Genomic DNA, 19,424 nt, shown 5'->3' with positions numbered 1-19,424 from the left:
TTAACCGGCTCTCGTAGCAGTGCCTGGGTATTCGATACCGGTTCTGTTGCTCATATTTGCAACTCGAAACAGGAACTGCGGAATAGGCGAAGGCTGGCGAAAGATGAAGTGACGATGCGCGTAGGAAATGGTTCCAAGGTCGATGCAATCGCCGTCGGCACAGTGTCACTTCAGTTACCGTCAGGACTAGTGATGAACTTAAATCATTGTTATTTAGTGCCTGCGTTGAGCATGAACATATATCTGGATCTTGTTTATTGCGAGATGGTTACTCTTTTAAGTCAGAGAATAATGGTTGTTCTATTTCTATGAGTAACATCTTTTATGGTCATGCACCGAATGTGAGAGGATTGTTCATATTGAATCTTGACAGCGATACGCATATACATAACATTGAGACCAAAAGAGTTAGAGTTAACAATGATAGCGCCATATTTTTGTGGCACTGCCGCTTAGGTCATATTGGTGTAAAGCGCATGAAGAAACTCCATGTTGATGGACTTTGGAGTCACTTGACTTTGATTCACTTGACACGTGCGAACCATGCCTCATGGGCAAGATGACTAAAACTCCGTTTTCAGGAACAATGGAGCGTGCAAGTGACTTGTTGGAAATCATACATACCGATGTGTGTGGTCCGATGAGCGTGGAGGCACGCGGCGGATATCGTTACTTTCACACCTTCACTGACGATTTAAGTAGATATGGTTATGTCTACTTGATGAAGCACAAGTCTGAAACATTTGAAAAGTTCAAGCAATTTCAGAGTGAAGTGGAAAATCATCGTAACAAGAAGATCAAGTTCCTGCGGTCTGATCGTGGGGGTGAATATCTGAGTTTCGAGTTTGGTGCTCACTTAAGACAATGTGGAATTGTTTCACAGTTAACACCGCCTGGAACACCACAGCGTAATGGTGTGTCCGAACGTCGTAATCGTACTCTATTAGAGATGGTGCGATCTATGATGTCTCTTACTGATTTGCTGTTATCATTTTGGGGCTATGCATTAGAAACAGCTGCATTCACTTTAAATAGGGCACCATCAAAATCCGTTGAGACGACACCATACGAACTGTGGTATGGCAAAAGGCCAAAGTTGTCGTTTCTTAAAGTTTGGGGATGTGATGCTTATGTCAAAAAGCTTCAGCCTGAAAAGCTGGAACCCAAAGCGGAAAAGTGCGTCTTCATAGGTTACCCAAAAGAGACAGTTGGGTACACCTTCTATCTCAAATCCGAAGGCAAAGTGTTTGTTGCTAAAAACGGAGCTTTTCTCGAGAAGGAGTTTCTCTCGAGAGAATTGAGTGGGAGGAAGATAGAACTTGACGAGGTTGTCAACCTCTCATCCCTCTGGATGGTGGCGCAGGGCAAGGGGAAACCTCTGTCGTTGCGACGCTGGTTGAGGAGGAAGTTAATGATGATGATCATGAAACTCCAGTTCAAGTTTCTGTCGAACCACGCAGGTCGACGAGACCACGTGCTGCTCCAGAGTGGTACGGTAATCCCGTCTTATCAATCATGTTGTTAGACAACAATGAACCTGCGAATTATGAAGAAGCAATGGTGGGCCCAGATTCCAACAAATGGCTGGAAGCCATGAAATCCGAGATAGGATCCATGTATGAGAACAAAGTGTGGACTTTGGAGGTACTACCTCAGGGCCGCAAGGCTATTCAGAACAAATGGATCTTTAAGAGGAAGACGGACGCTGACGGCAATGTGACCATTTATAAAGCTCGACTTGTGGCAAAGGGTTTTTCACAAGTTCAAGGAGTTGACTACGATGAGACATTCTCACCCGTAGCGATGCTTAAGTCCGTCAGAATCATGTTAGCAATAGCTGCATTTTTCGATTATGAAATCTGGCAGATGGATGTCAAAACGGCGTTCCTTAACGGTTTCCTTAAGGAAGAGTTGTATATGATACAACCCGAAGGTTTTGTCGATCCTAAGAATGCTAACAAAGTGTGCAAGCTCCAGCGGTCCATTTATGGACTGGTGCAAGCATCTCGAAGTTGGAACAAACGTTTTGATGAGGTGATCAAAGCATTTGGGTTTATACAAGTGGTTGGAGAATCTTGTATTTACAAGAAAGTGAGTGGGAGTTCTGTGGCGTTTCTAATATTATATGTGGATGACATATTACTGATTGGAAACAACGTAGAGTTTTTAGAGAGCATAAAAGGTTACTTAAATAAGAGTTTCTCTATGAAGGACCTAGGAGAAGCTGCTTACATTCTAGGCATTAAGATCTATAGGGATAGATCAAAACGCCTGATAGGACTTTCACAAAGCACATACCTTGATAAAGTTTTGAAGAGGTTCAAAATGGAACAGTCCAAGAAAGGGTTCTTGCCAGTTCTACAAGGTACGAGATTGAGTAAGACTCAGTGCCCAGCAACTGATGAAGATAGAGAGCATATGCGCTCCGTCCCCTATGCTTCAGCCATAGGTTCTATCATGTATGCAATGTTGTGCACTAGATCGGATGTAAGCCTGGCCATAAGTATGGCAGGTAGGTTCCAGAGTAATCCAGGAGTGGATCACTGGACAGCGGTCAAGAATATCCTGAAGTACCTGAAAAGGACTAAGGAGATGTTTCTCGTGTATGGAGGTGACGAAGAGCTCGCCGTAAAAGGTTACGTCGATGCAAGCTTTGACACAGATCCGGACGACTCAAAGTCGCAAACCGGATACGTATTTATTCTTAATGGGGGTGCAGTAAGCTGGTGCAGTTCCAAGCAAAGCGTCGTAGCAGATTCTACATGTGAAGCGGAGTACATGGCTGCCTCGGAGGCGGCTAAGGAGGGTGTCTGGATGAAGCAGTTCATGACGGATCTTGGAGTGGTGCCAAGTGCACTGAATCCAATAACCTTGTTCTGTGACAACATTGGTGCCATTGCCTTAGCAAAGGAACCACGGTTTCACAAGAAGACAAGACACATCAAACGACGCTTCAACCTCATCCGCGACTACGTCGAGGGAGAGGACGTGAATATATGCAAAGTGCACACGGATCTGAATGTAGCAGACCTGCTGACTAAACCTCTTCCACGGCCATAGCATGATCAACACCAGAACTGTATGGGTGTTAGATTTATTACAATGTAATTCACATGGTGATGTGAGGGCTAGATTATTGACTCTAGTGCAAGTGGGAGACTCTTGGAATTATGCCCTAGAGGCAATAATAAATATAGTTATTATTATAATTCCTGTATCAAGATAATCGTTTATTATCCATGCTATAATTGTATTGAATGAAGACTCATTTACATGTGTGGATACATAGACAAAACACCGTCCCTAGCAAGCCTCTAGTTGGCTAGCCAGTTGATCAAAGATAGTTAGTGTCTTCTAATTATGAACAAGGTGTTGTTGCTTGATAACTGGATCACGTCATTGGGAGAATCACGTGATGGACTAGACCCAAACTAATAGACATAGCATGTTGATCGTGTCATTTTGTTGCTACTGTTTTCTGCGTGTCAAGTATTTATTCCTATGACCGTGAGATCATATAACTCACTGACACCGGAGGAATGCTTTGTGTGTATCAAACGTCGCAACGTAACTGGGTGACTATAAAGATGCTCTACAGGTATCTCCGAAGGTGTTAGTTGAGTTAGTATGGATCAAGACTGGGATTTGTCACTCCGTATGACGGAGAGGTATCTCGGGGCCCACTCGGTAATACAACATAACACACAAGCCTTGCAAGAAATGTAACTTAGTGTAAGTTGCGGGATCTTGTATTACGGAACGAGTAAAGAGACTTGCCGGTAAACGAATTGAAATAGGTATGCGGATACTGACGATCGAATCTCGGGCAAGTAACATACCGAAGGACAAAGGGAATGACATACGGGATTATATGAATCCTTGGCACTGAGGTTCAAACGATAAGATCTTCGTAGAATATGTAGGATCCAATATGGGCATCCAGGTCCCGCTGTTGGATATTGACCGAGGAGTCTCTCGGGTCATGTCTACATAGTTCTCGAACCCGCAGGGTCTGCACACTTAAGGTTCGACGTTGTTTTATGCGTATTTGAGTTATATGGTTGGTTACCGAATGTTGTTCGGAGTCCCGGATGAGCTCACGGACGTCACGAGGGTTTCCGGAATGGTCCGGAAACAAAGATTGATATATAGGATAACCTCATTTGATAACCGGAAGGTTTTCGGAGTTACCGGGAATGTACCGGGAATGACGAATGGGTTCCGGGAGTTCACCAGGGGGGCAACCCACCCCGGGGAAGTCCATGGGCCTTGAGGGTGGCACACCAGCCCTTAGTGGGCTGGTGGGACAGCGCAAAAGGGCTCTATGCACCAAGGAGAAAAAATAAAGAGAAAAGGGAAAAAAAGGAGGAGGTGGGAAGGAAGGGGGACTCCCTCCCACCAAACCAAGTCCAACTCGGTTTGGGCGGGTCCTCCCCCCTTGGACTCGGCCGACCCCCTTGGGGCTCCTTGAGACCCAAGGCAAGGTCCCCTCCCTCCCACCTATATATACGGAGGTTTTAGGGCTGATTTGAGACGACTTTTTCACGGCAGCCCGACCACATACCTCCACGGTTTTTCCTCTAGATCGTGTTTCTACGGAGCTCGGGCGGAGCCCTGCTGAGAGAAGGTCATCACCAACCTCCGGAGCGCCGTCACGCTGCCGGAGAACTCTTCTACCTCTCCGTCTCTCTTGCTGGATCAAGAAGGCCGAGATCATCGTCGAGCTGTACGTGTGCTGAACGCGGAGGTGCCGTCCGTTCGGTACTAGATCGTGGGACTGATCGTGGGATTGTTCTCGGGGCGGATCGAGGGACGTGAGGACGTTCCACTACATCAACCGCGTTCACTAACGCTTCTGCTGTACGATCTACAAGGGTACGTAGATCACTCATCCCCTCTCGTAGATGGACATCACCATGATAGGTCTTCGTGTGCGTAGGAAAATTTTTGTTTCCCATGCGACGTTCCCCAACAGGCCATCAATCTTTGATTTATACCTTGGAGCTCTGTGATATGTTTCTCCAGCAAAACAACTTCACGAGTGAGATAAGTATTACGAACACGAGTTATTTCACATAACCTCAAGAGCTCGATCAAGGATGGAGGCAAAACGTGGAGGTAAGGTTGAAGAAATTCCTCTTCCTCAGTTTCTTCCTTGTTGAGCACAGATTGCCCTTCGTCCAATGTTGGATTCTTCTCCTTATGTTTGCCCTTAGTTTCTTTAGGTAGCCTTTCCTTGGCCTCCATGACCTCCATTCTTTTCAGATCAGCATTTACTTCTTCATAGACCTGAGGGAGATCGTTCTCCCCCACAGATTCATGAGACGACATCCTGCTCTAAATCTGCGGCAGAAAACAGGCTCGAAACGAAAACATAGGAAATTTGCGTGATACGAGGGTCAGACATTTCGGGAGAATATATAATGATTTTTTCAACCACAAGGAGTATTCCGCAAGAAAACAGAGTCCGGGAGGCACACGAGTTGGTTACAAGCCCCCTAGGCGCGGCCATAGGGGTGGCCCGCGCATGGCAGGCTTGTGGTCGCTTGGTGCAATTTCCGGACTACTTTAAATTTTTCTATTTTTCTAAAAATTCCAAAACGGAGAAAAATTCCTACAGGAGAAGTTTTGGAGTCGGTTTACTTACCGAATCACATACCTCTCCATTTTCGGAGTCTGAAACAGGCTGATAAATATCCCTTATGTACTCCTCCGGAGTTATGGTATTGATAATATTGCTTTCAACATTTATGGGAGTACCTGAGATATAATGCTTGATTCTTTGCCCGTTTACCACTCTCGGAAAATTACCTTCCGTGTTGTTGATCTTGATGGCACCGGAACGATATACTTCCTCAACAATGTAAGGACCTTCCCATTTAGAGAGAAGCTTGCTTGCAAAAAATCTTAAACGAGAATTATATAGCAAGACATAATCACCTACATTGAACTCACGTTTCTGTATCCTTTTATCATGCCACCTCTTAACCTTTTCTTTGAACAACTTGGCATTTTCATATGCCTGAGTTCTCCATTCATCAAGCGAGCTAATATCAAATAACCTCTTCTCACCAACAAGTTTGAAATCAAAGTTGAGATCTTTGATTGCCCAATAAGCCTTATGCTCTAGCTCAAGAGGTAAATGACATGCTTTACCGTAAACCATTTTGTACGGAGACATGCTCATGAGATTCTTATAAGTAGTTCTATAAACCCACAATGCATCATCGAGCTTCTTAGACCAATTCTTTCTAGACCTATTGACAGTCTTTTGCAGAATTAGTTTAATCTCTCTGTTGCTTAGCTCTACTTGACCACTGGACTGAGGATGATAGGGAGATGCAATTCTATGATTGACATCGTACTTAGCGAGCGTGTTACGGAAATCACCATGAATGAAATGTGAACCACCATCAGTCATCAGATATCTAGGGACTCCAAATCTAGGGAAAATAACTTCTTTAAGCATCCTCATAGAGGTGTTGTGATCAGCACTACTAGTCTGGATAGCTTCTACCCACTTAGTAACGTAATCAACAGCAAGTAGGATATGAGTATACCCGTTGGATTTTGTAAAATGTCCCATATAATCAAAGCCCCAAACATCAAATGGTTCAATGATGAGTGAATAATTCACAGGAATTTCCTGACGTTTACCGATATTACCTATTCTTTGACATTCGTCACAAGACAAGACAAACTTACGGGCATCCTTGAAGAGAATGGGCCAATAGAAACCTGATTGCAATACCTTGTGTGCAGTTCCATTCCCGCATGGTGTCCTCCGTAGGCCTCGGAGTGACACTTCTGTAGGATCTGTCCCTGTTCATGTTCAGGTACACAACGTCTAATAACACCATCTACTCCTTCCTTATAAAGGTGAGGATCATCCCAAAAGTAATGTCTCAAATCAAAGAAGAATTTCTTCTTTTGCCGGTATGTGAAACTAGGTTGTATATATTTGGCAACGATATAATTTGCATAATCACCATACCACGGTGCACTACGTGAAGTATTGATGACATTCAATTGCTCATCAGGAAAGCTATCATCAATAGGTTGTGGGTCATCAAGAACGCTCTCCAACCTAGGCAAGTTATCTGCTACTCGGTTCTCAGCACCCTTCCTATTGACAACATGCAAATCAAATTCTTGAAGCAAGAGAACCCATCTGATAAGTCTAGGTTTAGCATCTTTGTTTTTCATAAGGTACTTAATATCAGCGTCATTAGTGTGAATAGTGACCTTGGAATCAACTAGTAAGATCTGAACTTTTCACATGCAAACACGACTTCTAAAAATTCCTTTCCAGTAGTAGCATAGTTTCTTTGGGCACAGTCTAGAGTTTTACTAGCATAGTGAATAACATTCAACTTCTTATCAACTCTTTGTCCTAGGACAGCACCAACAGCATAATCACTAGCATCACACATGATTTCAAAAGGTAAATTCCAATCAGGTGGTTGAACAATAGGTGCAGTTATCAAAGTCTTCTTAAGTATTTCGAAGGCTTCCTCACAATAATCGTCAAAAACAAAAGGAATATCCTTTTGCAAGAGATTGGTAAGAGGCCTAGAAATCTTAGAGAAGTCTTTAATGAACCTTCTACAGAAACCAGCATGACCAAGGAAACTTCTTATACCTTTGATATCTGTGGGGCATGGCACTTTCTCGATTGCATCAACCTTAGCCTTATCGACTTCAATACCTCTTTCAGAAATTGTATGTCCTAAGACGATGCCTTCATTAACCATAAAGTGGCACTTCTCCCAATTCAAGACAAGGTTGGTGTCTTTACATCTCTGCAAGACTCGATCAAGGTTGCTGAGGCAATCATCAAAAGAAGACCCGTAAACAGAGAAGTCATCCACGAAAGCCTCAACAATCTTTTCACAAAAGTCAGAGAATATAACCATCATACATCTTTGAAATGTAGCAGGTGCATTACATAAGCCAAAAGGCATACGTCTATAAGCAAAGGTACTGAAAGGGCAGGTGAAAGTGGTTTTCTCCTAATCAGATTGTGCAACAGGTATTTGGGAGAAACCAGAATAACCATCTAGAAAGCAGAAGTGTGTGTGTTTAGACAGTCTTTCTAGCATTTGGTCGATAAACGGCAAAGGGTAATGATCTTTCCTAGTGGCCTTATTCAATTTCCTAAAATCGATCACCATCCTATAGCCAGTAATAATCCTTTGTGGGATCAATTCATCCTTATCATTAGGGACAACGGTAATACCTCCCTTCTTAGGGACGCAATGCGCCGAACTCACCCAATCACTATGAGAAACAGGATAGATAATACGTACTTCCAGGAGCTTTAGGATTTCTTTTCTTACTACCTCTTTCATCTTAGGATTTAATCTCCGTTGATGATCCGCAACTGGTTTGGAATCAGGATCGGTTTTAATCTTGTGTTGGCATAGAGTGGGACTAATGCCCTTAAGATCATCAAGAGTATATCCAATAGAAGCACGGTGCTTCCTCAGAGTTTTTAGTAACTTCTTTTCTTCATGCTCTGAGAGGCTAGCACTAATTATAATAGGATATATCTCTTTTTCATCAAGGTAAGTGTACTTAAGAGTATCAGGCAACTATTTAAGCTCAAACACAGGATCACCCTTTGGTGGGGGTGGATCTCCAAGCAGTTCAACAGGCAAATTATTCTTAAGGATAGGATATTGTTCAAAGACAACTCTATCTATCTCATCCCTTTCATCCATATGCATATCATTTTAATGCTCAAGCAGGTATTGCTCTAAGGGATCAGTAGGAGGCACAGCAATAGAAGCTAGGGAAATAGTATCATCCTTACTAGGCAACTCTTTTTCATGAGGTTGTCTACCAAACTTGGAGAAAACTCATGTGACACACCTTCAAAGCCAACAGTGACAGTTTGCTTCTCACAGTCAATATGAGCATTGACAGTATTGAGAAAAGGTCTACCAAATATGATGGGACAAAATCTATCTTGTGTGGCAGCAAGAACAAGGAAATCAGCAGGATACTTCGTTTTACCGCACAAGACTTCAACATCTCTAACAATTCCCAAAGGGTAGATAGTATCTCTGTTGGCAAGATGAATAGTGACATCAATGGGTTCTATCTCGACAGGTGCAATCTCATCTTTGATTTCATCATATAAGGATCGAGGTATTGCACTAACACTAGCACCCATATCACAAAGACCATGATAACAATGATCTCCTATCTTAACAGAAACAACAGGCGTGCCAACAACATGCCTATGTTTGTCTCTAGCATGAGGTTTAGCAATTCTAGCAGCATCTTCACGGAAGTGAATATCATGGCCATCAACATTGTCGGAGAGGAGATCCTTGATAATAGCAATGCTAGGTTCAACTCTAATTTGCTCAGGGGGTGTAGGTGTTCTAATGTAGCCCCTACGTATCACAGTTGAAGCTTTAGAATGATCCTTTATCCTATCAGGGAAAGGTGGTTTCTCAATGTAAGCACTAGGAACAATAGGATCATTATAGGCGATGACTTTCTCTTCAACTGGATTGGGTTTAACTACATTGACTTCTAAGGGAGGATGATATTTAAACCACTATTCATTGGGGAGATCGATATGAGCAGCAAAAGATTCACACAATGAAGCTACTATCTCAGAGTCAAGTTCATATTTAGCGCTAAAATCACAAAAAGTATTTGTTTCGACAAAGGATTTAACGCAATCAAACTTGAAATTCATACCTGACTCCTTACCTTCATCAAGCTCCCAATCTTCAGAATTGCATTTAATTATTTCCAATAAATTCCATTTGAAGTCAATATCTCTCTTCATAAAAGAACCGGTACAAGAAGTATCAAGCATGGTGCGATCTTCATGAGAAAGCCGAGCATAGAAGTTCTGAATGATAATTTCTCTTCAGAGCTCATGGTTGGGTGTCGAGACCCCGATCCTAAGTCATAGGAATCCAGCCTGTAACACATCGCATCTCTTTGCGATCTCACGCACGGTTATCCCCACGGTTGCAGCCTTACCTTAGCCGGGACCGTTTGCGCCTTTTGACTCGCGTATGCAATTGTGTTGCTAGCAATCCACTGACAGAGAACCTGGATCGACATGTCTAGTCATAAACCAAAGCGGCAGTTCTGCACAGGGACAGGCATACATGACCCAGCAAAGCAGGTGTCGGTCATCAACGAATGTAGACGAGTCGTAGCAAGCTACAATGACTCCATTACATCGCGTGACATTTCCCCATAGGGGACAGACACAGCAGCTAAGAAGGACACATGCCGGTCAACCAATGTGTCCGGAGCAGTAGCGAACTACCATGGCTCATTGGATCACAAAGGGGCATTTCCCTGTAAGGAATGCTACTAAAGCCTACGGCTAGATAATCGAACCCCATACATATCAAGTACAACACACGTACGCATGGCATACCGATATGTATAGATACATCGATGGCATCACAACGTAACCATAAACATACAAGCTTTATTTAAAAGGCTCGGAAGAGCCACACACATAATATTACACAGTAGGGGTCTCACGACCCATCATAGCAGTCATTCAAGTTACAAGCCAGCGGAAGTAGATAAACTGTCTGAGTACAGACAGATGAAACCAGAAGGCACATGACCTGACTATACTACAGACCCACCCTAGGGCCAGATCGTAGCTGGGATACCAGCTACTCGTCGTCGTCGATGTCTAGGTAGAACCCTCCATTAGGGTCATTAACAACCTCTGCAACAAATTATTCAGCAAACGTGAGTAAAGAGGTACTCAGCAAGACTTTAGGATAACTATCTACTCATGCAATGTATCAAAAAGGAATTGTGGGCTTTCATGCGGAAAGCCAGCATTTGACTCGTGGCTAGACAACTTGCATTTTTAAATAATTTTTGACAACTTGATTTCTCGCACACGAGTCCACTAACACCACAACAATACTCCATCGTGGAATCATTCCGTCTCCATACGGAAATGCCGTCCACAACACTCACGCTTATCTTGACAATTTTATGAGTAGCCATTAAAGTTATCTATGAACAACATATGTCTCCAAGTGGTCCATATCCGCGGACGCTGCTATTCGAATAGATCATAACCCTGCAGGGGTGTACTTATTCACACACGCTCTCGCCACTTATCGCCATGTGCACGTCATGCACCTCGGCAACCTTCGAGCGGAAGCCTAGCAAGGGAGTCGGCCACGACCGTTAACCATGCTAATACTTAGTCCAGGTCTATCGCCTATCTGAGGGTAACCCGCACGGAAGTCCGGCCGAGGTTTCCGCCACGGCCCCAAACGATGTGCGCAGGGTTCCCAAGCCCACCATCCGGGTGCCACTTGGTACACCGTGCCACTGCCTACCGCATCACAGCCCACCACTCAGGTCAGCTCTATGCACGGCCTCCAGCATGACTATAAACACCAGAAACTACTTGCAACTCCTAGACCGAGTACTAAGCGATTAATAAGTCGAGAGGGTCAATTAAGTATCCCAACGTGTGGTAGTATCTAGTCTTGGATTACATACACGGAACTCAGTTCCTAAGGACGGTTCCAATGAAACAACCCGCCATGTACTCCTACATAGCCTTCCACCGGTACCTTTACCAAATCATGTTCAACACACAACCTTTACTTACTGAACACATTCTCACAGCTCTGTTCATCTTCCAGATGACAGACCATACACAACTCTAAGCATAGAATGCATAGCAGGATAAGGCACATCATGATTCAAGCATCTACCAGGTATGCTAGGTTGCAAGGTTCAGCTATTTACTGTGACAAAGACAGGTCATGCAAAGGAAGTGGGTTCAACTAACGTGGCAAAAGCATTTGAAGCATTTGATCCTAATGCAATAAGTAAGTGCAGGAGCGAGAACATGGGACTTATCAGGATGATCAAAATGGTTGCTTGCCTTGTCGCTCAAAGGAGGGACAATATCCGTTAGTCCGATATTCAATGGAATCCGGAGGAGCGGAGCCTACCGAAATAAATGACACCAATCAATAACAATCATATGCAACAAAATGATGCATGAGCATGGCATGAAGATGCATGGTGGTATGCTGATGTAGCTATCATTTATTAAGTTTGAAGTTGATTTGAATCAGATTCAAATATCACTTCGAACGAGGTATTCTCGAATACCATTTTAATTGATTCGACCTGATGCTCAGATCAACTTGTTTTTAACATGCATGGGAATGATATGTTAAGTTGCTGGTTGTGATTGAACAATGTTTGATCATAGCATTTGAAGTGGAATTCAAATGATTTTTAAATTCCAACTCCAAAGCATTTATTAAATTTAACCTATTCATTATTCTACATGTTTGGCCCAGTAACATTTTCAAACATGTTTGAAAATAACATATTCAGATTCCTTGGATTTTTCTGATACTTTTTCATATATAAATTATTTTCATTGGAATTACAGATTAATTTCTATGATTTTTAGAAGTTTTGGGCATTTTTTGGAATTCTTCTAATTCAGAAAACTACTTATTGCGTCAGGCTCACGTCAGCACGGCGTCAACCGTCGGCTGACCTGACAGGTCAAACCCGACACGGGGGACCCACTGGTCAGCCTCACAGGAATAATCCCGCGCTGACCAGCCACTTATTGCGTTTGACTTATGCCTGGGCCCACTGGTTAGTGACTAATTGGCGTTTAAAAGGGTGGATTAGCGGGGCCAGGTCAGATCGTCCCGGAACTGACCGGCGGCGACCAGATCCGCGGAGGATCTCTGCCGGAGAGTCACCGGAGTTAGTTGTAGTGCTCGGGATCGAGAGCCGAGAGCACTGGGAGGATCCCCGGGCTCGGCCTCATCCAGTATTGGCCTCAGGGGGGACTGGGGAGGACCGGAGGTCACCGGCGATGAGCTGTGGCGACGGCCGGAACTCGGGCTCGTCGATTTAGTGGCTAGGGTGCCCGAAACCGAGGGGAAGAAGAGGGGAAATGAGCGCGAGCTCACGGGGAGTGCAGTGGAAGGCTCAGACGGCTCAGGCCGGCGTTGTGGGCGACGAATCCAACGAAGATCGCCGGCGGCCGAAGCTTGAAGACGACGGCGTCGTGGGTGTTGCAGGGCTCCGGGGACCTTCTTCTTGGGCAGGGACGACCAGCGTGTCGAGGCGGAGCGAATGGAGCACTCGGGGGAAAGAAACTGTGGCTAGAGGGCTCGGGCAGCTCGAGCTCGAGCTCCTGTCAATGGCGGCAGTGGGGAACGGAGCAACCGAGAGGAGAGGGGAGGAATGGATCGCGGGCATGGATAGGGTCGACTGCGGGGAGGTTATCCTTGCCTTGCCACCACGTCGGGACGTCCAGGCAGGCAGTGAGCTGCGTGGAGGCGCCGGGCGTCGCGGCGACCACCTCCTGCTACCTACTGGCGAGGAGGAAGACGACAGGAGGAGCTCGGTCTGGGCCAGGTAAGCGACAGGTAAGTGTTTTGCATTTTTTATCTTGTTTTGTATTCTGATTTGCTAACTATTTTGATTTGCTATTTATTTCAGCTCCAAAATAGTTTATAAAATTATTTTGAACACACCATAATAATAGTTGGAATATTTCCAACCATTCCTGAAGTTTGCAACATTTTTGACACTTGAAAAAATATTTGAATTGAAATTTAAACTTGAATCCACTAGCTTTTGAATTTAGATAAAATGCCAAATCTATTTTAGAAATAGTTTTCCTCACTGATTATTTGCTTTCAAGAATTATCAGAAAAGTTGAACTTTTCTTGAGGCCATTTTGGGTTCATTGATTTTAACAAGTTTGGAATTTCCTTTAAATTGAGAAGTGGCTAGGGTTTTTGAGTTTTGCTTCACCACTTGCTTTGATCTTGTTGCAATTTTCTGGGATGCAATGCAAAGAAGATATGAGCACAATGCTATACTTTGGTTAGGGTTCCAGGGATGTGACATTGCGGCATGAATATAACATTGATTTAAGCCTCCCCCAAGCTTGAGCGATGCTTTCTCTGTCACGAGGCCAAAAATTATAAATATAATTCCGGTCACGTTATACTAGATGCATAGGATAAAACTTTTGATGAAATTCCAATTTCAACCAGTTGTAGTTGCATGATCTAGTATCAACACATAGCCTATACCATGTCAATGCTTTATCCCTCAAAGATAAGGGAAAGACCTTCTTCTTGACCCCATCCTCGGGCAAACCTGCAAGCTTAAATAAACCACAAACTTCATCTACATAGATTAGATGCAAGTTTGGATGTGATGTTCCATCTCCTGTAAAAAGATTAGCCAGTAGTTTCTCAAGCATACCCGAAGGAAATTCATAGCAAATATTTTCAGTAGGTGCAGCAAGTTGAGGAGCAACTCCTTGTGCTTCCGTTTGAGGTGAAGATACCCCGAACAAGCTCCTCAAAGGATTAGTTTCCATAGTGACAAGTGAAATAAATTTCAGCACACTGTATAAATGTTTCCTTACCAAATTCCACTTACCAAAGGCGCTTCACTCCCCGGCAACGGCGCCAGAAAAGAGTCTTGATGACCCACAAGTATCGAGGATCTATCGTAGTCCTTTCTATAAGTAAGAGTGTCGAACCCAACGAGGAGCAGAAGGATCCCACAAGTGGTTTTCAGCAAGGTATTCTCTGCAAACACTGAAATTATCGGTAAGAGATAGTTGTGTGATGAGATGATTCGCAACAAGTAACAAGTAACAATAGTAACAACGGTGCAGCAAAGTGGCCCAATCCCTTTTGTAGCAAGGGACAAGCCTGGACAAACTCTTATAGGAGGTAAAGCGCTCCCGAGGACACATGGGAATTTCTGTCAAGCTAGTTTTCATCATGTTCGTATGATTCGCGTTCGCTACTTTGATAGTTTGATATGTGGCTGGACCGGCGCTTGGGTACTGCCCTTACTTGGAAAAGCATCCCACTTATGATTAACCCCTCTCGCAAGCATCCGCAACTACGAAAGAAGAATTAAGACAAAGTCTAACCATAGCATTAAACAAATGGATCCAAATCAGCCCCTTACAAAGCAACGCATAAACTAGGGTTTAAGCTTCTGTCACTCTAGCAACCCATCATCTATTTACTACTTCCCAATGCCTTCCTCTAGGCCCAAATAATGGTGAAGTGTTATGTAGTCGACGTTCACATAACACCACTAGAAGAAAAAACAACATACAACACATCAAAATATCGAACGAATACCAAATTCACATGACTACTTATAGCAAGACTTATCCCATGTCCTTAGGAACAAAAATAACTACTCACAAAGCATAATCATATTCATGACCAGAGAGGTAATGAATAGCATCAAGGATCTGAACATATAATCTTCCACCAAGTAATCCAACTAGCATCAACTACAAAGAGTAATTAACACTACTAGCAACCTTACAGGTACCAATCGGAGTCGCGAGACATAGGTTGGTTACAAGAGATGAACTAGGGTTTGGAGATGAGATGGTGCTGATGAAGATGTTGATGGTGATGAGTCCCCTCCGATGAGAGGAGTGTTGGTGATGACGAGGGCGACGATTTCCCCCTCCGGGAGGGAAGTTTCCCGAGCAAGACGACCCTGCCGGAGCTCTAGATTGGTTCTGCTCAAGTTCCGCCTCGTGGCGGCGGCGATTCCTCCCGAAAGCCTCCTCCTGATTTTTTCTGGAACGAAACCCTCCTTGTAGAAAAAGAGGGGGCAGAGGGCCACCAGGGTGCCCACAAGCCCCCTAGGCGCGGCCAGGGGGCCGCGCCTAGCAGGCTTGTGGCCTCCTGTTGGCTCCCCTCTGGTACTTCTTCGGCCCAGTATTTTTTATAAATCCAAAATAAATCCTCGTCGATTTTCACGGCTTTTTGGAGTTGCGCATAATAGGTATCTCAAACTTGCTCCTTTTTCAGGCTAGAATTCCAGCTGTTGGCATTCTCCCTCTTCATGTAAACCTTGCAAAATAGGAGAGAAAAGGCATAAGTATTGTACCATGAAGTGTAATAACAGCCCATAAAGCGATAAATATCAACATGAAAGCATGATGCAAAATGGACGTATCAGGCCCCACACAAAGAGATGATCGAAAATGGGCCCGAAGAAGAGGGCATCGAAATGGCATTGTACATGGCGCAAAAGAGGCCGGGCCTAGCATAGAAGAGGCCAGACATGATGGAGAAGACGCAGACGCACCGCACTCTTCGTCCATACTAAGTTCAGCCATGCAGGACCCGCATTTTCGAGAACTGCTTCACAAGAGGACGACTAGCGACAGAGCTACTTCTAGAGAGAAGGCCAAGTTGGAGCAATTGGAGATAGACTCGAAGACTCCACTGTATGATGGTTGCGATCCCGAGGTGACCCGCTTGAGTTTTACACTAGAACTTCTCAAGACAAAGGAAAAAAAACAAATGGACAGACACAAAGCCTGGATGACCTTTTGAAGTATCTAAAGAAAGTTCTTCCCGTGGGAAGCATGTGTCCCACTAGTGTCGAGGAGGCCAAAAAAATCGTATGCCCTCTTGATCTGCCGCATGTTAGATACCACGCATGCATCAACGATTGCATCATATATCGGAACGACCACGCGGAAAACACCATCTGCCCAAAGTGCAATGCTTCACGATATAAGAAGGCCAAAAATAAAGATCCATAGAAAGTCGTATGGTACTTTCCCATCACTCCCGTCTACAGCGGTATTTCGTAGATCCCAAGGAAGGAAAGCTCATGCGACGGCATGCAGATAGGGTGAAGCCATACGATGAAGATGATCCGAAGCTGAGACACATTGGAGATGCTAGTCATTGGAGAGCATTAAACGCTGAATATAAAAAATTCACAAATGATCCATGGATCATCGTGCTTGGCGCTAGTACTAATGGCATGAGTCAGTTTGGCAAGCATTGCACCAACCATAGCACATGGCCCGTCTTTGCATGGATGTACAACCTCCCCCCTGGAAGTGCATGAAGGCAAAATACAAACAGATGACTATGCTTATTCAAGGGCCAAGACAACCAGGAAATGATATTAATCTCTATCTCAGGTTACTGAAAGAGGAGCTAGACACGTTATGGACAATGCCAACCAAGACATGGTGCGCTAGCACAGGAGAGTATTTCGACATGAGAGTCGTGTTGATCACGATGGTGCACGACTATCTCGGTTACGGATATGTTGCGGGCAAGGTGTGCCACGGATATAGCAGATGCACCATGTGCATGGATGATGCAACGTCTCAGCATCTATCGAAAGATGGCGGGTCTTCAAAAATCGTGTACATGGGGCATCGAAGATGGCTCGAGAAGGATGACCCGTGGATAAAGCATGGAGATCTATTCATTTGTAAGGTCGAGCATTGGGGACCTCCACATAAGCGTAGCAGCATCGAAATTTATTAGTTGTTGAAGAACTGGTAACAATGCCCCTCGCTGGGAAAGACGAATAAAAAGGCGTCGGAGCCGCGACTGAAGGTATGGAAAACAAGGTATGTTTTCTGGGACTTGGAGTGTTGGTCCAAACTAGACACGCCTCATAACCTTGATCAAATGTATATCATGAAGAATATCCTCGAGTGTTTGCTCGGAACATTGATGAACAGGTCGGAGAAGACCAAGGATGGCCCGAAGGCAAGAAAAGACTTGGAATTGTTGGATATCAGGAAAGACCTCCACATGTCGTGTAAAAAGTTGTCGGAGGAGACGGAGATGGAGATGGAGATGGAAGATAGGGGCAAAACAGGAAAAAAAGGAGATGAGTATTGCCCCCTCTTGCTTCACCTTAGATCTGAAGGAGGTTGATCAATTCTTCAAGTGCCTTGCTGGAATAAAAGTTAGTTCTAGATACTTTGGGAAGATAAGCAGATATCTCGACACCAAGAAAAAAAGGTTCGGTGGGATGAAGTCTCACGACTGTCACGTGATGATGACACAGTCACTCCCGCTTGCACTTAGAGGGATTTTGGACACACACATCTGTGATATGCTTACTAATCTATACCACGTTTTTGACACTATCTTTAGAAAGTCGATCAATGTGAAGAAACTGAAAAGGCTATAGGAAGAAATTGTTGTTATACTAAATGAGCTAGAGATGTACTTTCCTCCCGCGTTCTTTGACATCATGGTGCACCTATTTGTCCACATCATGGACGACATCATAGACCTACGGCCGATATTCCTACACGGCATGATGTCGTTCGAGAGGATGAATGGGGTCATCAAAGGATTCGTTCGCAACATGTCATGTCCGGATGGAAGCATTGCATAGGGCTATCTGACCCAAGAGTGCATATAATTGTGCGAGAATCATCTAGGCATTGGAGAACCTATTGTTGGTTTGCCCATCGACAAGCACTTTGGAAGGCTTAAAGGAGAAGGTCACATCAATGGCCCAAGGGAATTGAATGTGTACCGCTCGGGACAACAGAACGACTTTGACATAGCTAAATTAGTAGTGCTACAAAACCTAAATGTGGTAGGTCGTTTATTGACACTACACAAATAGACCACCGCAAAGAACTAACGTGATCGTGGGCTGCATAGGACGGATGTTGAAGTTATTAAAGAGCGCAATTCCACTTTCTTGTGTTGGTTCAAAGAGCGAGTTGTTATTAATCCCCCGGAAGAGGGTTGTCCGGACGGAAATTTGATATATGGCATAGCACATGGCCCGGCGGTCAACCTTGTGACCTATGAGTCATACGATATCAACGGATACACGTTCTACATGAAGGCCAAAGATATGAACAATGAATACCAAAACTCAGGGGTGACGATGGAAGCCATGACCGGCAATGTAATTGAAAGATACTATGGAAGGGTAGAAGACATCTGGGAGCTTGAATACTCTAGATTGCATAGCATGACGATGTTCCATGTCATATGTGCTAAGAACGTACAAAGAGAGAATCGACTTTTCACTACCATGTGTATACCCGACGCCAATAGCCCTACCATGAACGCCACCACACAAAATGAGCCATGGGTACACCCAATGTTTATTCATACAAGACCCTCTCAATCCCAACTGTGTTGCCACGAGGAGAGGCAAAATAAGAATCGTCGGAATGGATGGAGTCGTCAACGAGGAAGACTACGACAAGTACGGTGACCCGATGAGGGAAGATCATGATGACGATGAATCATACATCAAAAGAAGAAGCAGGACAACATTACCCAAGCAAGATTGTACTCCCTGGAAAAGGAAAAGTCATGATGAGGGGATCAATTATTTGACAACGAACAAAAGAGGAAAGAAAAAGATCAGTCTTGATGGATTCTGAAGAAGAGGGCATCGGAAAGCGTGCTCTAATTAAACAACCCTAACCCCTGCTACAACTTAGAACAAGAAAAGGAAAGAAGAAAGAGAAAAGGGAAAAAATGAAAACATAGACAAAGGGAGAAAAAGAAAAACGTAAAACAAAGAGAAAAGGTAAAAATAAAATAAAAATAAAAATAAAA

This window comes from Hordeum vulgare, chromosome 3H, assembly GCF_904849725.1.
Source record: "Hordeum vulgare subsp. vulgare chromosome 3H, MorexV3_pseudomolecules_assembly, whole genome shotgun sequence".
In the NCBI taxonomy this organism is placed as follows: domain Eukaryota; kingdom Viridiplantae; phylum Streptophyta; class Magnoliopsida; order Poales; family Poaceae; genus Hordeum; species Hordeum vulgare.
The sequence above is the reverse complement of the archived record's forward strand: the minus strand, read 5'-3'. Positions refer to the sequence as shown.